At 41.6% G+C, this 24,574-nt stretch overlaps 5 non-coding genes across 5 annotated transcripts; all 5 read left to right on the plus strand.

Moving 5' to 3' along the window:
- The first annotated feature begins 755 nt into the window (after positions 1–755).
- Positions 756–828, plus strand: trnam-cau (transfer RNA methionine (anticodon CAU)). The gene has a single exon. It is a non-coding gene; the product is annotated as a tRNA-Met (tRNA).
- Positions 829–3,476: 2,648 nt separating this feature from the next.
- trnam-cau (transfer RNA methionine (anticodon CAU)) lies at positions 3,477–3,549 on the plus strand. Its single transcript has one exon. It is a non-coding gene; the product is annotated as a tRNA-Met (tRNA).
- Positions 3,550–5,132: 1,583 nt separating this feature from the next.
- Positions 5,133–5,205, plus strand: trnam-cau (transfer RNA methionine (anticodon CAU)). Its single transcript has one exon. It is a non-coding gene; the product is annotated as a tRNA-Met (tRNA).
- A 1,911-nt stretch (positions 5,206–7,116) lies between these two features.
- Positions 7,117–7,189, plus strand: trnam-cau (transfer RNA methionine (anticodon CAU)). Its single transcript has one exon. It is a non-coding gene; the product is annotated as a tRNA-Met (tRNA).
- Positions 7,190–9,102: 1,913 nt separating this feature from the next.
- trnam-cau (transfer RNA methionine (anticodon CAU)) lies at positions 9,103–9,175 on the plus strand. Its single transcript has one exon. It is a non-coding gene; the product is annotated as a tRNA-Met (tRNA).
- Positions 9,176–24,574: the final 15,399 nt, after the last annotated feature.

A 24,574-nucleotide genomic window follows, 5' to 3' on the forward strand; every position in this document is an offset into this window, starting at 1 on the left:
TCAAACCATCTCTCTTTAAGAAAAGCATTGCAATCTGACTGATGTGCAGTTGGCAGCGTTTCAGTGGCATAATTTCAAGGTCGTGAGCTCGACCCTCACACGGGGTAGATGTTTTGATGTGGTGTCTATCGCACCTCACCTCAGTCACAGCTTGAAAGTTGGTGCGCACAAGTGGCTCCGGTTGATTTCTGTTGTGGATGCAGAAAATCAACTTGGAAGCTCAATCACGCCTAAGTGTGGAAGGTGTCAAATACAAGTTATGGAGATTCAAAAAGATATTCTCGTAGAAGAACCTTGTAATCTGGTGTCAAACACAATCAATGGGGATTCACGCCATCTCTCTTTAAGAAAAGCGTTGCAATCAGATCTTTGTCGTCTTTCAGTTTCTGCTCTCCTTATTATCCGCTGAAACTTGTCAAGTCAGACAAATTTTCCTTGGGTTTTGCCGTTACTGTCATAATAGAATATGCAGTGTGACAAAAGCACCTTTGCAGACTCTCCTTCTCTTGATATAGACTGACATGGGGCAAGTCAATCTAGTTTATCCAACGTGAAACTACCACTTTTGCAACTTTCCATAAACTTTCAAAATGAGAAGAAAAGCCAGATGAAGAAACTTGTGAGTTGAGTGTTTAACCTTTAGTCTAAACAACAGGTCATTTGAAGGACTACTTTTAGCAAAGTCTGCAGGACTAATGAATCAGTGTGGGAAAGTGAGTCTAGCCTCACAATACATGTATTTTCAAGCTTTTCAGGCCTCGTTGGCGCAGTAGGCAGCGCGTCAGTCTCATAATCTGAAGGTCGTGAGTTCAACCCTCACACGGGGCATTGATTTTGATTAAAGGGTCAATAGCGCTTACCCTCAGTTACAGCTGGAAAGTTGCTGGCCACAAGTGCCTCCGGTTGCTCTCTGTGTTAGCTGCAGAAAGCCCACTGGGAAGGTCAATCACTCCAGAGTGTGGAAGGTGTAAAACACAAGTTATGGGGATTCGAACCATCTCTCCTTCAGAAAAATCTTGCAACTTACTGTCTAACATCATTTATGGAGATTCGAACAATCTCTTTATTGGAAAAGCGCTGCAGACTGACTGATGTGCAGTAAGCAGCATGTCAGGTTGTGAGCTCGAACCTCACACGGGGCAGATGTTTTCATGTGGTGTCCATAGCGCTTCCCCTCACTTACAGCTGGAAAGTTGGTGGGCACAAGTGGCTCTGATTGCTTTCTGTTGTATCTACAGAACGTCAACTTGGAAGCTCAATCACTCCAATCTGTGGAAGGTGTCAAATACAAGTTATTGGGATTCGAAACATCACTCTCTTAGAAAAACCTTCCAATCTCAAACACAAGTTATGGGGATTCAAACCATCTCTCTTGAAGAAAAGCCTTGCAATCTCACTTATTTACAGTCAATGTACAGCCAAAATTTGTCTCTGTGGTGGCTGCAGAAAGCCCATTCGGAAGGTCTATCACTCCAAACTGTGGAAGCTGTCAAATAAAAGTAAAGGGGATGCGAAACATCACTCTCTTAAAAAAGCCTTCCAATCTGGTGTCAAACACAAGTTATGGGGATTCAATCTAACTGATGTGCAGTAGGCATAATTTCAAGGTCGTGAGTTCGACCTTGCAATCTGGTGTCAAACACACATTTTGGGGATTCGAACCATCTCTCTTTTAGAAAAGTGTTTTAACCTGACTGATGTGGAGTAGGCAGCGTATCAGTGGCATCATCCCAAGGTCGGGAGTTCGACCCTCACACGGGGCAGATGTTTTGATGGGGGCTCTATAGCACTTCACCTCAGTTACAGCTGTAAAGTTGGTGGGTACAAGTTGCTCTGGTTGCTCTCTGTTGTGGCTGCAGAAAGCCCACTCTGAAGCTCAATGACTCTCAACTGTGGAAGGTGTCAAATACAAGTTATTGGGATTCGAAAAACATCACTCCCTCAGAAAAGCCTTTCAACCTGGTGTCAAACACAATTTATGTGGATTCAAACCATCTCTCTTTAAGAAAAGCATTGCAATCTGACTGATGTGCAGTTGGCAGCGTTTCAGTGGCATAATTTCAAGGTCGTGAGTTCGACCCTCACACGGGGTAGATGTTTTGATGTGGTGTCTATCGCACCTCACCTCAGTCACAGCTTGAAAGTTGGTGCGCACAAGTGGCTCCGGTTGATTTCTGTTGTGGATGCAGAAAATCAACTTGGAAGCTCAATCACGCCTAAGTGTGGAAGGTGTCAAATACAAGTTATGGAGATTCAAAAAGATATTCTCGTAGAAGAACCTTGTAATCTGGTGTCAAACACAATCAATGGGGATTCACGCCATCTCTCTTTAAGAAAAGCGTTGCAATCAGATCTTTGTCGTCTTTCAGTTTCTGCTCTCCTTATTATCCGCTGAAACTTGTCAAGTCAGACAAATTTTCCTTGGGTTTTGCCGTTACTGTCATAATAGAATATGCAGTGTGACAAAAGCACCTTTGCAGACTCTCCTTCTCTTGATATAGACTGACATGGGGCAAGTCAATCTAGTTTATCCAACGTGAAACTACCACTTTTGCAACTTTCCATAAACTTTCAAAATGAGAAGAAAAGCCAGATGAAGAAACTTGTGAGTTGAGTGTTTAACCTTTAGTCTAAACAACAGGTCATTTGAAGGACTACTTTTAGCAAAGTCTGCAGGACTAATGAATCAGTGTGGGAAAGTGAGTCTACCCTCACAATACATGTATTTTCAAGCTTTTCAGGCCTCGTTGGCCGTACCCGCCGGTTTTTGGACTGCCTCAGAGGTCCTAACACTTCCGAACACATTCTGTCAGGTCCGAACAAGGTCCGAACACTTTCCTAACGACATCAAAGAGTTCCTAACGAGGTCCGAACAAGGTCCGAACAAGGTCCGAACACAGGTCCGAACACAGCCAAAAATGGGGCAAAAGGGACACGTGACGTGACGTCGGAGGGGGCGCGGTTAACGCTTTTGAGTGTCGGCCATATTTTTCTTCGCATACACTTGTGACAAGCACGGGAACAAGGTTTGTAAACTTGATTAATACTCATAAAAGTAACGCCATGTATAAGCCGAATGTTAAACCGTGGGACAAACAATATGCAATTTAATCTTCCGTCCTCTCGGCACTTTATCCAAGTTGTATTTCAACTTCCTTGTAACGTAGCCATTTTGCCAATGGAAGTTCTGCCTGTAATAGCGTCGCTGTTCATACCAGCATTGTGTGGCGACGGTGGGGATGTTAGTGATATGACAGAATCAGAAGACAAATAGTAACTGATTTTTTTGTTTATTTGCCTTATAAACTCTGCCGATTCCTCGGGGAAAGCCTTAAAATTATATATTATATCAAATAACCTTTAGTCTAAACAACAGGTCATTTGAAGGACTACTTTTAGCAAAGTCTGCAGGACTAATGAATCAGTGTGGGAAAGTGAGTCTAGGCTCACAATACATGTATTTCCAAGCTTTTCAGGCCTCGTTGGCGCAGTAGGCAGCGCGTCAGTCTCATAATCTGAAGGTCGTGAGTTCAACCCTCACACGGGGCATTGATTTTGATTATAGGGTCAATAGCGCTTACCCTCAGTTACAGCTGGAAAGTTGCTGGCCACAAGTGCCTCCGGTTGCTCTCTGTGTTAGCTGCAGAAAGCCCACTGGGAAGGTCAATCACTCCAGAGTGTGGAAGGTGTCAAACACAAGTTATGGGGATTCGAACCATCTCTCCTTCAGAAAAATCTTGCAACTTACTGTCTAACATCATTTATGGAGATTCGAACAATCTCTTTATTGGAAAAGCGCTGCAGACTGACTGATGTGCAGTAAGCAGCATGTCAGGTTGTGAGCTCGAACCTCACACGGGGCAGATGTTTTGATGTGGTGTCCAAAGCGCTTCCCCTCACTTACAGCTGGAAAGTTGGTGGGCACAAGTGGCTCTGATTGCTTTCTGTTGTATCTACAGAACGTCAACTTGGAAGCTCAATCACTACAATCTGTGGAAGGTGTCAAATACAAGTTATGGGGATTCGAAACATCACTCTCTTAGAAAAACCTTCCAATCTCAAACTCAAGTTATGGGGATTCAAACCATCTCTCTTGAAGAAAAGCCTTGCAGTCTCACTTATTTACAGTCAATGTACAGCCAAAATTTGTCTCTGTGGTGGCTGCAGAAAGCCCATTCGGAAGGTCTATCACTCCAAACTGTGGAAGCTGTCAAATAAAAGTAAAGGGGATGCGAAACATCACTCTCTTAAAAAAGCCTTCCAATCTGGTGTCAAACACAAGTTATGGGGATTCAATCTAACTGATGTGCAGTAGGCATAATTTCAAGGTCGTGAGTTCGACCTTGCAATCTGGTGTCAAACACACATTTTGGGGATTCGAACCATCTCTCTTTTAGAAAAGTGTTTTAACCTGACTGATGTACAGTAGGCAGCGTATCAGTGGCATCATCCCAAGGTCGTGAGTTCGACCCTCACACGGGGCAGATGTTTTGATGGGGGCTCTATAGCACTTCACCTCAGTTACAGCTGTAAAGTTGGTGGGCACAAGTGGCTCCGGTTGATTTCTGTTGTGGATGCAGAAAATCAACTTGGAAGCTCAATCACGCCTAAGTGTGGAAGGTGTCAAATACAAGTTATGGAGATTCAAAAAGATATTCTCGTAGAAGAACCTTGTAATCTGGTGTCGAACACAATCAATGGGGATTCTCGCCATCTCTCTTTAAGAAAAGCGTTGCAATCAGATCTTTGTCGTCTTTCAGTTTCTGCTCTCCTTATTATCCGCTGAAACTTGTCAAGTCAGACAACTTTTCCTTGGGTTTTGCCGTTACTGTCATAATAGAATACGCAGTGTGACAAAAGCACCTTTCCAGACTCTCCTTCTCTTGACATAGACTGACATGGGGCAAGTCAGTCAAGTTTATCCAACGTGAAACTACCTCTTTTGCAACTTTCCATAAACTTTCAAAATGAGAAGAAAAGCCAGATGAAGAAACTTGTGAGTTGAGTGTTTAACCTTTAGTCTAAACAACAGGTCATTTGAAGGACTACTTTTAGCAAAGTCTGCAGGACTAATGAATCAGTGTGGGAAAGTGAGTCTAGGCTCACAATACATGTATTTTTAAGCTTTTCAGGCCTCGTTGGCGCAGTAGGCAGCGCGTCAGTCTCATAATCTGAAGGTCGTGAGTTCAACCCTCACACGGGGCATTGATTTTGATTATAGGGTCAATAGCGCTTACCCTCAGTTACAGCTGGAAAGTTGCTGGCCACAAGTGCCTCCGGTTGCTCTCTGTGTTAGCTGCAGAAAGCCCACTGGGAAGGTCAATCACTCCAGAGTGTGAGGTGTCAAACACAAGTTATGGGGATTCGAACCATCTCTCCTTCAGAAAAATCTTGCAACTTACTGTCTAACATCATTTATGGAGATTCGAACAATCTCTTTATTGGAAAAGCGCTGCAGACTGACTGATGTGCAGTAAGCAGCATGTCAGGTTGTGAGCTCGAACCTCACACGGGGCAGATGTTTTGATGTGGTGTCCATAGCGCTTCCCCTCACTTACAACTGGAAAGTTGGTGGGCACAAGTGGCTCTGATTGCTTTCTGTTGTATCTACAGAACGTCAACTTGGAAGCTCAATCACTACAATCTGTGGAAGGTGTCAAATACAAGTTATGGGGATTCGAAACATCACTCTCTTAGAAAAACCTTCCAATCTCAAACTCAAGTTATGGGGATTCAAACCATCTCTCTTGAAGAAAAGCCTTGCAGTCTCACTTATTTACAGTCAATGTACAGCCAAAATTTGTCTCTGTGGTGGCTGCAGAAAGCCCATTCGGAAGGTCTATCACTCCAAACTGTGGAAGCTGTCAAATAAAAGTAAAGGGGATGCGAAACATCACACTCTTAAAAAAGCCTTCCAATCTGGTGTCAAACACAAGTTATGGGGATTCAATCTAACTGATGTGCAGTAGGCATAATCTCAAGGTCGTGAGTTCGACCTTGCAATCTGGTGTCAAACACACATTTTGGGGATTCGAACCATCTCTCTTTTAGAAAAGTGTTTTAACCTGACTGATGTGCAGTAGGCAGCGTATCAGTGGCATCATCCCAAGGTCGTGAGTTCGACCCTCACACGGGGCAGATGTTTTGATGGGGGCTCTATAGCACTTCACCTCAGTTACAGCTGTAAAGTTGGTGGGTACAAGTTGCTCTGGTTGCTCTCTGTTGTGGCTGCAGAAAGCCCACTCTGAAGCTCAATGACTCTCAACTGTGGAAGGTGTCAAATACAAGTTATTGGGATTCGAAAAACATCACTCCCTCAGAAAAGCCTTTCAACCTTGTGTCAAACACAATTTATGTGGATTCAAACCATCTCTCTTTAAGAAAAGCATTGCAATCTGACTGATGTGCAGTTGGCAGCGTGTCAGTGGCATAATTTCAAGGTCGTGAGCTCGACCCTCACACGGGGTAGATGTTTTGATGTGGTGTCTATCGCACCTCACCTCAGTCACAGCTTGAAAGTTGGTGGGCACAAGTGGCTCCGGTTGATTTCTGTTGTGGATGCAGAAAATCAACTTGGAAGCTCAATCACGCCTAAGTGTGGAAGGTGTCAAATACAAGTTATGGAGATTCAAAAAGATATTCTCGTAGAAGAACCTTGTAATCTGGTGTCAAACACAATCAATGGGGATTCACGCCATCTCTCTTTAAGAAAAGCGTTGCAATCAGATCTTTGTCGTCTTTCAGTTTCTGCTCTCCTTATTATCCGCTGAAACTTGTCAAGTCAGACAACTTTTCCTTGGGTTTTGCCGTTACTGTCATAATAGAATATGCAGTGTGACAAAAGCACCTTTGCAGACTCTCCTTCTCTTGATATAGACTGACATGGGGCAAGTCAATCTAGTTTATCCAACGTGAAACTACCACTTTTGCAACTTTCCATAAACTTTCAAAATGAGAAGAAAAGCCAGATGAAGAAACTTGTGAGTTGAGTGTTTAACCTTTAGTCTAAACAAGAGGTCATTTGAAGGACTACTTTTAGCAAAGTCTGCAGGACTAATGAATCAGTGTGGGAAAGTGAGTCTAGGCTCACAATACATGTATTTTTAAGCTTTTCAGGCCTCGTTGGCGCAGTAGGCAGCGCGTCAGTCTCATAATCTGAAGGTCGTGATTTCAACCCTCACACGGGGCATTGATTTTGATTATAGGGTCAATAGCGCTTACCCTCAGTTACAGCTGGAAAGTTGCTGGCCACAAGTGCCTCCGGTTGCTCTCTGTGTTAGCTGCAGAAAGCCCACTGGGAAGGTCAATCACTCCAGAGTGTGGAAGGTGTCAAACACAAGTTATGGGGATTCGAACCATCTCTCCTTCAGAAAAATCTTGCAACTTACTGTCTAACATCATTTATGGAGATTCGAACAATCTCTTTATTGGAAAAGCGCTGCAGACTGACTGATGTGCAGTAAGCAGCATGTCAGGTTGTGAGCTCGAACCTCACACGGGGCAGATGTTTTGATGTGGTGTCCAAAGCGCTTCCCCTCACTTACAGCTGGAAAGTTGGTGGGCACAAGTGGCTCTGATTGCTTTCTGTTGTATCTACAGAACGTCAACTTGGAAGCTCAATCACTACAATCTGTGGAAGGTGTCAAATACAAGTTATGGGGATTCAAAACATCACTCTCTTAGAAAAACCTTCCAATCTCAAACTCAAGTTATGGGGATTCAAACCATCTCTCTTGAAGAAAAGCCTTGCAGTCTCACTTATTTACAGTCAATGTACAGCCAAAATTTGTCTCTGTGGTGGCTGCAGAAAGCCCATTCGGAAGGTCTATCACTCCAAACTGTGGAAGCTGTCAAATAAAAGTAAAGGGGATGTGAAACATCACTCTCTTAAAAAAGCCTTCCAATCTGGTGTCAAACACAAGTTATGGGGATTCAATCTAACTGATGTGCAGTAGGCATAATTTCAAGGTCGTGAGTTCGACCTTGCAATCTGGTGTCAAACACACATTTTGGGGATTCGAACCATCTCTCTTTTAGAAAAGTGTTTTAACCTGACTGATGTGCAGTAGGCAGCGTATCAGTGGCATCATCCCAAGGTCGTGAGTTCGACCCTCACACGGGGCAGATGTTTTGATGGGGGCTCTATAGCACTTCACCTCAGTTACAGCTGTAAAGTTGGTGGGTACATGTTTCTCTGGTTGCTCTCTGTTGTGGCTGCAGAAAGCCCACTCTGAAGCTCAATGACTCTCAACTGTGGAAGGTGTCAAATACAAGTTATTGGGATTAGAAAAACATCACTCCCTCAGAAAAGCCTTTCAACCTTGTGTCAAACACAATTTATGTGGATTCAAACCATCTCTCTTTAAGAAAAGCATTGCGATCTGACTGATGTGCAGTTGGCAGCGTGTCAGTGGCATAATTTCAAGGTCGTGAGCTCGACCCTCACACGGGGTAGATGTTTTGATGTGGTGTCTATCGCACCTCACCTCAGTCACAGCTTGAAAGTTGGTGCGCACAAGTGGCTCCGGTTGATTTCTGTTGTGGATGCAGAAAATCAACTTGGAAGCTCAATCACGCCTAAGTGTGGAAGGTGTCAAATACAAGTTATGGAGATTCAAAAAGATATTCTCGTAGAAGAACCTTGTAATCTGGTGTCGAACACAATCAATGGGGATTCACGCCATCTCTCTTTAAGAAAAGCGTTGCAATCAGATCTTTGTCGTCTTTCAGTTTCTGCTCTCCTTATTATCCGCTGAAACTTGTCAAGTCAGACAACTTTTCCTTGGGTTTTGCCGTTACTGTCATAATAGAATACGCAGTGTGACAAAAGCACCTTTGCAGACTCTCCTTCTCTTGACATAGACTGACATGGGGCAAGTCAGTCAAGTTTATCCAACGTGAAACTACCTCTTTTGCAACTTTCCATAAACTTTCAAAATGAGAAGAAAAGCCAGATGAAGAAACTTGTGAGTTGAGTGTTTAACCTTTAGTCTAAACAACAGGTCATTTGAAGGACTACTTTTAGCAAAGTCTGCAGGACTAATGAATCAGTGTGGGAAAGTGAGTCTAGGCTCACAATACATGTATTTTTAAGCTTTTCAGGCCTCGTTGGCGCAGTAGGCAGCGCGTCAGTCTCATAATCTGAAGGTCGTGAGTTCAACCCTCACACGGGGCATTGATTTTGATTATAGGGTCACTATATCCACTTTTCTCTATTCTCTTATCTTCTCAACATTGTTTACACACACCTCTGCACTTATTGCAAGGTTTATCATCTGTTTAATTTTCATGTTTCTTGTGGGATTCGAACCTGTATTGTGGCAACACCCCAACATACCACAGTGCTTTGGACGTTACTAAAGCCTACTGTAGGGGGCAGCACACAAAATGTGTATAACTGTAAATGTAAATAAGTCTCCCATCATTTTTCCCCTCTTTTTTTGGTACACTCAATTATTTGAGAGACTAGTGTTATAATTGGCTTTGATCTTAGACATTATAAATTCATATTCTGTATTTTCCTAAATGTTCCTAGCTGGTACTTTTCCACTCTGCTCATACTGCACAATCGATGACCTTAAAAGGGTCCAAGACTTTAGAATGACATAAACAACTGGGTCAGACAAAACATCTCTAGTAGAGTAGATAGGTCTGGTACATTAGATCCACGCCTAAAACAGCACTCACACACACACACACACATTGTTTTTCACATCCAAAGAACACAACAAGGACAGCAGCTGGCCTGATCATGCCACTAAAAACTGGCCAATTATACTCTGACAAGTGTGAAAACAACTTCTGTGAGATAAAGCTGAATATAAATATGACATGTTTCCGGATAACGGGGCTCGGCCTGACGGATTTCCTGCGGGAGCTCTGTCACTTCGAGACCAGCGCTGCAATATACTTTACTATGTGACCACTGATAAATACTTTTTTAATAAACGATTTCTCCAGCTTGTTCTTGGGCTTCCAATGAAAAAATCGGGCCAACACTAGCTATCTATCTGTATCACTATTTGTGCAACACAAGTGAATGAAACAAATTCCAAATTGAGCAAAGAAAGTATTTTTAAAAAATCTTTGGTTGAGACAAAGAGTGTTGGGTTTTATTAATAAATGTAAAATAATTCTCCAAGTAATTCTGGCTTCACTTTTGACAATTGCATTAAATGGATGTCACTCACACTCACTGTCGTCCTGTTTTGCAAATGGAAATTAAATAAAAATGTGAAGGCTGTTCTTGGTTCAAGTAAAATGATCAAACTTTATTAACATTGTAACAATAATCACACAGTAACAGATGAGCAATCATCTGCGAACAGACAGACAGACACTTAATGTAAACTTAACGCCGCAGTTAAAACGTCGCATGAAATGGAAGCTGTCCAAGCGCACTGCAGACCTCCATGGGTGGAAGAGTTTGACCACTGAAGACACACCTGTGAAAAACAAAGTCAGCCGCTGCCCAATTGCCAGTACCCCTCCTCCCACAAGTGGAGTGGTAACAGTGTGTGTGTGTGTGTGTGTGTGGCACACAGTTTTTCAAACGTATATTTGATAAAGAATTTTATCATTTTTACCCACCTGACTGGCTGCAGCAGTCCTGGTCAACATAGATGACCTCAGGTTCTACTTGGCCCGTATTCTTGTATCGAGTGACGATGCCATGGCACAACTCTTCCAACCCTGCACCTTCACCCGTTGTCAGAACAGAGTTCAGAACCTGGCCAAACTCGTTGCCGATGTTTGTCATCCATGCAGCACTGTCCCCAATAGCGCCAGCCAGCTTCTTGGTGATCTGTAAAACAAACACTACTTTCAAACTGTTTGTTGTAATTATACACGTGTGCGTGTGTCAAACCGACATTCAAGCACTTGCACCTGTTATCATATTCCTCTTTTTTTGGGGGGGGGGGGCAATAAATATAGCTTTCCCAGTGATAACTACTAATACAACCAATTCTCCGCAACAACCAAAAGATTCATCGCACACAAGGCCTTGAAATTGATTTTGGTCAAGACAGAGGTTTCAGAATATGAAGATCAAATTCAGAGTCTGACAGTGACTTTTAGAAGAGGATGACATTAAACATCAGCTATCTCCTAAACGAGAATGAACCACAGCTAGACAGCAGCAGGCCCCAGGACCAAGTGGTCAGCAGCCAAGCTGAGATTGAGATCTTACTTATGTTTTGTAAATGTTCAAAGTTCTAAAAAAGTTCAAATGAATAATACATGATAGTTATACCAAAAAACCTTGCTTCATTTGCACATTTCTTGAATGTTTTCCATCCTTTTTATTTTTTAATCACAATTTACTGAAAAAAACGAATTGCACTTTAATACATAAATGTGATCATATTAAATGTTAATCATGTATGTTGTTTATATTGCTTGTAATTGGGATGAAGTAAATATCTGTAAAGTATTTTAACATAAAATTGTTTGATTGTGTTTAATGAAAAACCCCAAAAATGCAGCGGGTCCACCAGACCAACAAACATTGCCTGAGTAACAAAAATATGACCAGAACACAAGGGTTAATACATCTGGACACATCTGTCTGCTCTGCTCAAACACATAACCAGGCTCCGTTACCAGAGTGGAGAAAACGCCACAGATAGCCGACGAATTACTATTGCACTGACGGACAATAAATGCAAAAAGAATAGTTAACATCTTAAGGCTTTCCCCGAGGAATCGGCATAGTTTATACAATGAACAATGTTGTATTTTGCAGTAGAAGAAAGGGCAACACTGAAGGATCAGGAATCCGAGAATAAGCTTATTTTCATACGTTCTGCATGATTTGGGATTTTATGTATAAAATGAATTCCTTCACTCAAACTATGTTAAAACTGCTTTGTCCTTCATATTTAACAATTTCTAGATGGACTTCAACAAAGAACAACATTGGATTTTGCAGTAGATGAAAGAGCAAATCTGAAGGATCAGGAATCCGAGAATAAGCTTCTTTTTATACGTTCTGCATGATTTGGGATTTTATGTATAAAATTAATTCCTTCACTCAAACCAAGTGAAAACTGATTTGTCCTTCATATTTATCAATGTCTAGATAGATTTCAACAAAGAACAAGGTTGTATTTTACAGTATAGGAAAGAGCAACACTGGAGGATCAGGAATCCGAGAAAAAGCTTGCTTTCATGAGTTCTGCACAATTTCGGATTTTCCTGTAAATGAATTGCTTTGCTCAAACCAAGTTAAAATTGCTTTGTCCTTCATAGTTATCCATGTCTAAAAATGTATCAAGCATAAAGTTCCTCATATTACCCTGAGTGAGAAAGAAGCATCCCTTTGGTTGAGCAATACATTCCTTTTGAGGAGATATGCATGATTTCGGATTTTGCTATAAAATTCATTCCTTCACTCAAACCAAGTCCTTTGTCCTTCATATTTATCGATGTCTAGATCGTTTTCAACTTCTTCTACTGCAAAGTCTAATGTTGTTCTTTGTTGAAGTCGATCTAGACATCGATAAATATGAAGGAAAAAGCAGTTTTAACATAGTTTGAGTGAAGGAATTTATTTAATAGCAAAATCCGAAATCCGCTTTTGATGGTGTATATTCGGGCATACGAACCTTTTCTTACCCGCCTTTTACAAACTATGGTCGGACATTCAAACCTTATTGTAGCCGAACACATACACTCCTGCTTTTGATGATGTATGGTTGGGCATTCGCACCTTTTCTTAACCATTTTTCAGTAATTATTGGTGTACATTCAGACCTTCTTGCAGCTGAACACCTCCGCTCCCGCTTTTGATGGTGTATAGTCTGGCTTTCGAGCCTTTTCTTCCCCGGTTTTTACAAATTATGGTTGGACTTTCAGACCTTGCAGCCGAAAACCTCTGCTCCCACTTTTTATCATACATTGTCGGGCATTCGCACCTTGTCTTACCCGTTTTTTACAAACTTTAGTCAGAAATTCACACCTTGCAGCTGAACCACCCTTTTTTGATCATGTATGGTCTGGCAATACTACCTTTTCTTACCCGTTTGTGAGTAATTATGGCTGGACATTCACACCTACTTGCAGCCGAACACAAATTCTCCCGCTTTTGATGATGTATGGTCCGGCATTCTAGTCTTTTCTAACACATTTTTCAGCAATTATGGTCGGACATTCACACCTTCTCACAGCCGAACATTTCCGCTCCCGAATTTGATGGTGTATAGTCGGGCATTCTCATCCTTTCTCATCAGCTTTTTACAAATTATGATCTGACATTCACACCTACTTGCAGTCGAACAGCTCTGCTCCCGCTATTGATTATGTTTGGTTGGATATTCGAACCTTTTCTTAACCCTCTGGGGTCCGAGCTCATTTTGGTCGTTTTTGAATACTTTTGCTTTTGCCTTTATATAACCACAAAAAAATTGTTTGGCATACCCATGCTTGGTATCTTTTTTTTCAACACAACTTCATCTATATGATCTAATAGTTATTTTTTCACTTTGACTTACTTTATTAACACATTGAGCCCAAAAATACACAGAAATGATCAAATCCGAATTTAAAAAACATACTATTTATTACAATAAAAAACACAAACATGCTCAATGAACTGTTTTGGAACTTGAAAATGGTAACATAGGTTGCAAATATGAACAAATAAATGTAAAATTTAAATAAAGTTATACTTTATACAAATATTTACCATAAAAAGCATGTATAATTCCAGGCGTTTTTTACCATATCACCTTCAAAACAAAATAAGTGCAAAGTAATACAGAGAGCTACACCAGTGCTTTGTATTCCCAGTCTCAAATAGCTACTCCCAGATTTCCAAATAGTGAAAATGTAATATTAGAGGTTAAATTGAGATGTAATCAAACTATATACAAATATTTCAAACAATATACAAACAATGGGACAAAGGTTTTTTTAAATTTTATTTGTGCCACTCTGCAAAGCAATTTCTGTCCACAACAACACACAGCGCCACATCACAAGACTGGCACTTCCAGGGAGTGAGATTTCTTTTTTTTTGTTGACCTGGTGGCAATGTAGGCAACTCCTGCGGCCTTGTGTAGCTTTCAGGCTGGCATCTGTTCCCAAAGAATGTGTACAATGCCACAATCTGTTACCACCATGCAAATGTGGGCACTAACATTGTAATTCTCTGGCTCCTTACAACAATGTGAATACTCAGTTTACAACAAAACCTTACAGGTATAAATAGATACATACAACTAGAAATAAACATGGATAACATTAAATATAACTCAAAATACACACTAGTAAAATCAGAATATTCATCTCCTTGAGATAAGTATGAAAATTCAGATAAAGAGGACAACAAAATGACGGACATTTACCCAGCTCTGTATTTATTATTTCAGCCCTGCTCTTCTGGACACATATACCTACCTAAATATATAACGTTATCAGACAGTTTTATAACGTTTACAACACAGCAGTAAACAAAACAAAAGCTACAAATATTCATGATTAGTATGACTTATCTCTCATCACCGACGACGTCGCTGTTGACAAAAGACGGGTCTGTCACCTCATCGCTGCTCTCCTCCTCCTCGGACGATGAAAAGGAAATGACATCGTCTTCCTTGTCGTTCTCGGCATACAACAGCCTGAGGGCCTGATTGACATCCAATGACAGCTTCATTTCTCTCTAAAAAAACTCAGTTATCTTGTTCTTCTGTCTTCTTTCTTCTTCCAAAAACACTCGTCTTCTCCTCAAAAACGTCCGCCGCTAACTACCGCGGTTGGCTTCCGGTTCAGCGATTTTTGGCGCTCCCCGCATCCCGTGATCGATGTAAGATGTCTCTGCTACATTGGTTATGTAGAGTAGTATTAACAGATTCGACCACTTTTTCCTGTTTTCTAAAATCACAAAAAATGACGAAGATTTGGAAAGAAATGCAACCCCTGCCCCACCCATCCCGCCCTTTTTTAACGATCGGATAAATATTTTTTTACGACCAAATTGAAACTATCATATGTCCGGTTTTACGTGGTGTATCAAAGTCAAATAAAAACTAGGAGATAGTTTCAAATCTGCACTTTTGAATAAAGTTGACGACAGTGCTCCAGGTGACCTAGTTTGTTTTCTATGACGCCGCAATGACGTTATGCAATCTGATCACGCCGGCGTGATCATAGACCTCAGAGGGTTAACTGCTTTTTACAAACTTTGGTCGGATGTTCACACCTTCTTGCAGCCGAACACCTCCGCTCCCTCTTTTGATCATACATTGTCGGGCATTCGCACCTTTTTTTTACAAAACACGGTCGGACTTTCACACCGTTTCTTAGCCGAACACATCCGCTCCCGTTATTTATTGTGTACAGTCGGGTATTCTAACCTTTTCTTACCCGCTTTTTACCAACTATGGTCTGACATTCGCACCTTCTTACAGCGGAACACCTCCGCTCCCTCTTTTGATGGTGTATGTTTGGGCATTCGAACCTTTTCTTACCCGCTTTTTACAAACTATGGGTGGACATTCAGACCTTCTTGTAGCCGAACACATCCACTCCCGCTTTTGATGATGTGTGGTTGGGCATTCAAACCTACTTGTTTCCCATTTTTCATTAATTATGGGTGGACATTCACACCTTGTCGCAGCCAAACACCTCCGCTCCCTGTTTTGATCATGTATGGTTCGACATTCGCACCTTTTCTCACCGGCTTTTTGCAAACTATGGTCGGCTATTCACAGATTCCTCTCCACCATACTTGTATGGTGGGATATTCTCCCCCCTTGCATCCGAAGACCTCCGCCCCCACTTTTGTTGATATTTAGTCGGTCATTCGCACCTTACCCGCTTTTGGCAAACTATGGCCTTCTTGCAGCCAAACACCTCTGATCTCGCTTTTGATGATGTAAGGTTGGGCATTCAGACCTTGCTTCACCTGCTTTTCACCAAATATAGTCGGACATTTACACCTTCTTGCAGCTGAACACTTCCGCTCCACCTTTTAGTGTTTTATCACACCTTTTTTTTCACCGCATTTTATAGATTATGGTTGGAAATTCTCAACCATTCTCATCCGAAGACCTCTCCTCCCGCTTTTGTTAATATATTTGAACTTTAGTCGGACATTCACACCTTCTTGCAGCTGAACCACCTCCGCTCCCTCTTTTGATGGTGTGTGTTCGGGCATTCAAACCTTTTCTTACCCGCTTTTTACAAACCATGCTCGGACATTCAAACCTTCTTGTAGCCGAACATCCACTCCTGCTTTTGATGATGTATGGTTGGTTATTCAAACCTACTTTTTGCCCGCTTTTCATTAATTATGGGTGGGCATTCACACCTTGTCACAGCCAAACACCTCCGCTCCCTGTTTTGATCATGTATGGTTGGACATTTGCACCTTTTCTCACCCGCTTTTTGCAAACTATGGTCGGCTATTCACAGCTTCCTCTCCACCATACTTGTATGTTGGGATATTCACACCCACTTGCATCCGAAGACCTCCGCCCCCACTTTTGTTGATATTTAGTCGGTCATTCGCACCTTACCCGCTTTTGGCAAACTATGGCCTTCTTGCAGCCAAACACCTCTGATCTCGCTTTTGATGATGTAAGGATGATGTAAAGCTTCACCTGCTTTTCACCAAATATAGTCGGACATTCACACCTTCTTGCAGCCAAATACTTCCGCTCCTCCTTTTAGTGTTCTATCACACCTTTTTTTTCACTGCATTTTATAGATTATGGTTGGAAATTCTCAACCACTCTCATCCGAAGACCTCTCCTCCCGCTTTTGTTAATATATTTGAACTTTAGTCGGACAATCAGACCTTCTTGCAGCCGAACACCTCCGCTCCCTGTTTTGATCATGTATGGTCTGGCAATACTACCTTTTCTTACCCGTTTGTGAGTAATTATGGCTGGACATTCACACCTACTTGCAGCCAAACACCACCTCTCCCGCTTTTGATGATGTATGGTCCGGCATTCTTACGTTTTCTAACACATTTTTCAGCAATTATGGTCGGACATTCACACCTACTCAGAGCCGAACACCTTTGCTCCCGCATTTGATGGTGTATAGTCAGGCATTATCACCCTTTCTAATCAGCTTTTAGCAAATTATGATCTGACATTCACACCTGCTTTGATAATGTATGGTTGGGCATTCGCACCTTTCTTTACCCATTTTTCAGGAATTATGGGTGGACATTCACACCTTCTTGCAGCTGAACACCTCCTCTCCCGCTTATGATCATGTGCGGTTTGACATTCGAAAATTTTCTTTCATGTTTTAAAGCAATCCTTGATGGACATTCAGACCTTCTTGCAGCTGAACCCCTCTGCTCCCGCTTTTGATGGTGTATAGTCGGGCTTTTGAGCCTTTTCTTCCCGGTTTTTACAAATTATGGTTGGACATTCAGACCTTCTTGCAGCCGAACATCTCCGCTCCCTCTTTTGATCATACATTGTCAGGCATTCGCACTTTGTCTTACCCGCTTTTTACAAACTTTATTCGAAAATTCACACCTTGTAGCTGAACCACCTCCGCTCCCTGTTTTGATCATGTATGGTCTGGCAATACTACCTTTTCTTACCCGTTTGTGAGTCATTATGGCTGGACATTCACACCTACTTGCTTGCAGCCGAACACCAACTCTCTGGCTTTTGATGATGTATGGACCGGCATTCTTACCTTTTCTAACACATTTTTCAGCAATTATGGTTGGAGATTCACACCTACTCATAGCCGAACAACTCCGCTCCCGCAATCGATGGTGTATAGTCGGGCATTCTCATCCTTTCTCATCAGCTTTTTTAAAATTATGATCTGACATTCACACCTACTTGCAGTCGAACAGCTCTGCTCCCGCTGTTGAATATGTTTGGTTGGATATTCTAAACTTTTCTTAACTGCTTTTTACAAACTTTGGTCGGACGTTCACACCTTCTTGTAGCCGAATACCTCCGCTTCCACTTTTGATGGTATATAGTCGGGCTTTCGTGCCTTTTCTTCCCGGTTTTTTACAAATTATGGTTGGACATTCAGACCTTCTTGCAGCCGAACACCTCCGCTCTGTTTTAAGACGGTCTGAATGCCCATCATTAATTGCTAGAAAACATAAAAGAAAATTTTCGAATATCAAACTGCACATGATCATAAGCGGGAGAGAAGGTGTTCGACTGCAAGTAGGTGTGAATGTCAGATCATAATTTTTAAAAAGCGGGTAAGAAAAGATAAGAATGCCCAACCATAAATGATCAAAAGCGACAGCAGAGATGTTTGGCTGGTATTTATCAATGTCTAGATAGATTTCAACAAAAAACAACGTTGTACTTTGCAGTAAAAGAAAGAACAAATCTAAAGTTTCAGGAATCCGAGTATAAGCTTGCTTTCATGAGTTCTGCACGATTTCGGATTTTGCTATAAAATGAATTCCTTCACTCAAACTAAGTTAAAACTGCTTTGTCCTTCATATGTACCCATTTCTACATATATTTCAAGCATAAACTTCCTCATATTACCCTGAATGAGAAAGAACCACTCTTGTGATTAAGCCATACGCCCCTTTTGAGGAGTTCTGCATGATTTGGGATTTTATCTATAAAATGAATTCCTTCACTCAAACTATGTTAAAACGCCTATTACCTTCATATTTATCAATGTCTAGATAGATTTTTTTAAAAAAAAAACGTAATTTGCAGTAAAAGAAAGAGCAAATCAAAAGTTGTAGGAATCCGAGAATAAGCTTATTTTCATGAGTTCTGCACGATTTGGGATTTTACTATAAAATGAATTCCTTCACTCAAACCAAATTAAAACTGCTTTGTCCTTCATATTTATTAATGTCTAGATCGACTTCAACAAAGAACAACGTTGTATTTTGCAGTAGAAGAAAGGGCAACACTGAAGGATCAGGAATCCGAGAATAAGCTTATTTTCATACGTTCTGCATGATTTGGGATTTTATGTATAAAATGAATTCCTTAACTCAAACTATGTTAAAACTGCTTTGTCCTTCATATTTAACAATTTCTAGATCGACTTCAACAAAGAACAACATTGGATTTTGCAGTAGATGAAAGAGCAAACCTGAAGGATCAGGAATCCGAGAATAAGCTTCTTTTCATACGTTCTGTATGATTTGGGATTTTATGTATAAAATTAATTCCTTCACTCAAACCAAGTAAAAACTGCTTTGTCCTTCATATTTATCAATGTCTAGATAGATTTCAACAAAGAACAAGGTTGTATTTTACAGTATAGGAAAGAGCAACACTGGAGGATCAGGAATCCGAGAAAAAGCTTGCTTTCATGAGTTCTGCACAATTTCGGATTTTCCTGTAAATGAATTGCTTTGCTCAAACCAAGTTAAAATTGCTTTGTCCTTCATAGTTATCCATGTCTAAAAATGTATCAAGCATAAAGTTCCTCATATTACCCTGAGTGAGAAAGAAGCATCCCTTTGGTTGAGCAATACGTTCCTTTTGAGGAGATATGCATGATTTCGGATTTTGCTATAAAATTCATTCCTTCACTCAAACCAAGTCCTTTGTCCTTCATATTTATCAATGTCTAGATCGTTTTCAACTTCTTCTACTGCAAAGTCCAATGTTGTTCTTTGTTGAAGTCGATCTAGACATCGATAAATATGAAGGAAAAAGGAGTTTTAACATAGTTTGAGTGAAGGAATTTATTTAATAGCAAAATCCGAAATCCGCTTTTGATGGTGTATATTCGGGCATACGAACCTTTTCTTACCCGCCTTTTACAAACTATGGTCGGACATTCAAACCTTATTGTAGCCGAACACACACACTCCTGCTTTTGATGATGTATTCGCATTCGCACCTTTTCTTAACCATTTTTCAGTAATTATTGGTGTACATTCAGACCTTCTTGCAGCTGAACACCTCCGCTCCCGCTTTTGATGGTGTATAGTCTGGCTTTCGAGCCTTTTCTTCCCCGGTTTTTACAAATTATGGTTGGGCTTTCAGACCTTGCAGCCGAAAACCTCTGCTCCCACTTTTGATCATACATTGTCGGGCATTCGCACCTTGTCTTACCCGTTTTTTACAAACTTTAGTCAGAAATTCACACCTTGCAGCTGAACCACCCTTTTTTGATCATGTATGGTCTGGCAATACTACCTTTTCTTACCCGTTTGTGACTAATTATGGCTGGACATTCACACCTACTTGCAGCCGAACACAAATTCTCCCGCTTTTGATGATGTATGGTCCGGCATTCTAGTCTTTTCTAACACATTTTTCAGCAATTATGGTCGGACATTCACACCTTCTCACAGCCGAACACTTCCGCTCCCGAATTTGATGGTGTATAGTCGGGCATTCTCACCCTTTCTCATCAGCTTTTTACAAATTATGATCTGACATTCACACCTACTTGCAGTCAAACAGCTCTGGTCCCGCTTTTGATTATGTTTGGTTAGATATTCGAACCTTTTCTTAACTGCTTTTTACAAACTTTGGTCGGACGTTCACACCTTCTTGCAGCCGAACACCTCCGCTTCCACTTTTGATGGTGTATATTCGGGCATACGAACCTTTTCTTACCCGCTTTTTACAAACCATGGTTGGACTTTAACACCTCTTAGCTGAACAACTCCATTCCCTCTTTTGATTGTGTACAGTCGGGTATTTTAACCTTTTCTTACCCGCTTTTTACCAACTATGGTCGGACATTCTTACCTTCTTACAGCTGGACACCTCCGCTCCCTCTTTTGATGGTGTGTGTTCGGGCATTCGAACCTTTTCTTACCCGCTTTTTACAAACTATGCTCGGACATTCAAACCTTCTTGTAGCCGAACACATCCACTCCTGCTTTTGATGATGTATGGTTGGTTATTCAAACCTACTTTTTGCCCGCTTTTCATTAATTATGGGTGGGCATTCACACCTTGTCACAGCCAAACACCTCCGCTCCCTCTTTTGATCATGTATGGTTGGACTTTCGCACCTTTTCTCACCCGCTTTTTGCAAACTATGGTCGGCTATTCACAGCTTCCTCTCCACCATACTTGTATGTTGGGATATTCACACCCACTTGCATCCGAAGACCTCCGCCCCCACTTTTGTTGATATTTAGTCGGTCATTCGCACCTTACCCGCTTTTGGCAAACTATGGCCTTCTTGCAGCCAAACACCTCTGATCTCGCTTTTGATGATGTAAGGTTGGGCATTCAGACCTTGCTTCACCTGCTTTTCACCAAATATAGTCGGACATTTACACCTTCTTGCAGCCGATCACTTCCGCTCCACCTTTTAGTGTTCTATCACAACTTTTTTTTCACCGCATTTTATAGATTATGGTTGGAAATTCTCAACCATTCTCATCCGAAGACCTCTCCTCCCCTTTTTGTTAATATATTTGAACTTTAGTCGGACATTCACACCTTCTTGCAGCTGAACCACCTCCGCTCCCTGTTTTGATCATGTATGGTCTGGCAATACTACCTTTTCTTACCCGTTTGTGAGTAATTATGGCTGGACATTCACACCTACTTGCAGCCAAACACCACCTCTCGCGCTTTTGATGATGTATGGTCCGGCATTCTTACGTTTTCTAACACATTTTTCAGCAATTATGGTCGGACATTCACACCTACTCAGAGCCGAACACCTTTGCTCCCGCATTTGATGGTGTATAGTCAGGCATTATCACCCTTTCTAATCAGCTTTTAGCAAATTATGATCTGACATTCACACCTGCTTTGATAATATATGGCTGGGCATTCGCACCTTTCTTTACCCATTTTTCAGGAATTATGGGTGGACATTCACACCTTCTTGCAGCTGAACACCTCCTCTCCCGCTTATGATCATGTGCGGTTTGACATTCGAAAATTTTCTTTCATGTTTTAAAGCAGTCCTTGATGGACATTCAGACCTTCTTGCAGCTGAACCCCTCCGCTCCCGCTTTTGATGGTGTATAGTCGGGCATTCGAGCCTTTTCTTCCCTGGTTTTTACAAATTATGGTTGGAAATTCAGACCTTCTTGCAGCCGAACAAAACTTCTCCCGCTTTTGATGATGTTTGGTCCGGCATTCTTACCTTTTCTAACACATTTTTCAGCAATTATGGTCGGACATTCACATCTACTCACAGCCGAACACCTCCGCTCCCGCATTTGATGGTGTATAGTCAGGCATTCTCACACTTTCTCATCAGCTTTTTGCAAATTATGATCTGACATTCACACCTACTTGCAGTCGAACAGCTCTGCTCCCGCTTTTGATTATGTTTGGTTGGATATTCTAAACTTTTCTTAACTGCTTTTTACAAACTTTGGTTGGACTTTCACACCTTCTCTTATCTGAACAACTCCACTCCCTCTTTTGATTGTGTACAGTCGGGTATTTTAACCTTTTCTTACCCGCCTTTTACCAACTATGGTCGGACATTCTTACCTTCTTACAGCTGAACACCTCCGCTCCCTCTTTTGATGGTGTGTGTTCGGGCATTCAAACCTTTTCTTACCCGCTTTTTACAAACTATGCTCGGACATTCAAACCTTCTTGTAGCCGAACACATCCACTCCTGCTTTTGATGATGTATGGTTGGTTATTCAAACCTACTTTTTGCCCGCTTTTCATTAATTATGGGTGGGCATTCACACCTTGTCACAGCCAAACACCTCCGCTCCCTGTTTTGATCATGTATGGTTGGACTTTCGCACCTTTTCTCACCCGCTTTTTGCAAACTATGGTCGGCTATTCACAGCTTCCTCTCCACCATACTTGTATGGTGGGATATTCACCCCCCTTGCATCCGAAGACCTCCGCCCCCACTTTTGTTGATATTTAGTCGGTCATTCGCACCTTACCCGCTTTTGGCAAACTATGGCCTTCTTGCAGCCAAACACCTCTGATCTCGCTTTTAATGATGTAAGGTTGGGCATTCAGACCTTGCTTCACCTGCTTTTCACCAAATATTGTCGGACATTCACACCTTCTTGCAGCCAAACACTTCCGCTCATCCTTTTAGTGTTCTATCACACCTTTTTTTTCACCGCATTTTATAGATTATGGTTGGAAATTCTCAACCACTCTCATCCGAAGACCTCTCCTCCCGCTTTTGTTAATATATTTGAACTTTAGTCGGACAATCAGACCTTCTTGCAGCCGAACACCTCCGCTCCTTCTTTTGATTATACATTGTCGGGCATTCGCACTTTGTCTTACCCAGTTTTTACAAACTTTAGTCGGACATTCACACCTTCTTGCAGCTGAACCACCTCCGCTCCCTGTTTTGATCATGTATGGTCTGGCAATACTACCTTTTCTTACCCGTTTGTGAGTAATTATGGCTGGACATTCACACCTACTTGCAGCCAAACACCACCTCTCCCGCTTTTGATGATGTATGGTCCGGCATTCTTACGTTTTCTAACACATTTTTCAGCAATTATGGTCGGACATTCACACCTACTCAGAGCCGAACACCTTTGCTCCCGCATTTGATGGTGTATAGTCAGGCATTATCACCCTTTCTAATCAGCTTTTAGCAAATTATGATCTGACATTCACACCTGCTTTGATAATATATGGCTGGGCATTCGCACCTTTCTTTACCCATTTTTCAGGAATTATGGGTGGACATTCACACCTTCTTGCAGCTGAACACCTCCTCTCCCGCTTATGATCATGTGCGGTTTGACATTCGAAAATTTTCTTTCATGTTTTAAAGCAGTCCTTGATGGACATTCAGACCTTCTTGCAGCTGAACCCCTCCGCTCCCGCTTTTGATGGTGTATAGTCGGGCATTCGAGCCTTTTCTTCCCTGGTTTTTACAAATTATGGTTGGAAATTCAGACCTTCTTGCAGCCGAACAAAACTTCTCCCGCTTTTGATGATGTTTGGTCCGGCATTCTTACCTTTTCTAACACATTTTTCAGCAATTATGGTCGGACATTCACATCTACTCACAGCCGAACACCTCCGCTCCCGCATTTGATGGTGTATAGTCAGGCATTCTCACACTTTCTCATCAGCTTTTTGCAAATTATGATCTGACATTCACACCTACTTGCAGTCGAACAGCTCTGCTCCCGCTTTTGATTATGTTTGGTTGGATATTCTAAACTTTTCTTAACTGCTTTTTACAAACTTTGGTTGGACTTTCACACCTTCTCTTATCTGAACAACTCCACTCCCTCTTTTGATTGTGTACAGTCGGGTATTTTAACCTTTTCTTACCCGCCTTTTACCAACTATGGTCGGACATTCTTACCTTCTTACAGCTGAACACCTCCGCTCCCTCTTTTGATGGTGTGTGTTCGGGCATTCGAACCTTTTCTTACCCGCTTTTTACAAACTATGCTCGGACATTCAAACCTTCTTGTAGCCGAACACATCCACTCCTGCTTTTGATGATGTATGGTTGGTTATTCAAACCTACTTTTTGCCCGCTTTTCATTAATTATGGGTGGGCATTCACACCTTGTCACAGCCAAACACCTCCGCTCCCTGTTTTGATCATGTATGGTTGGACTTTCGCACCTTTTCTCACCCGCTTTTTGCAAACTATGGTCGGCTATTCACAGCTTCATCTCCACCATACTTGTATGTTGGGATATTCA

The sequence above is a fragment of the Leuresthes tenuis genome, unplaced genomic scaffold, assembly GCF_036924035.1.
Source record: "Leuresthes tenuis unplaced genomic scaffold, fLeuTen1.0.hap1 SCAF_21, whole genome shotgun sequence".
NCBI lineage: Eukaryota > Metazoa > Chordata > Actinopteri > Atheriniformes > Atherinopsidae > Leuresthes > Leuresthes tenuis.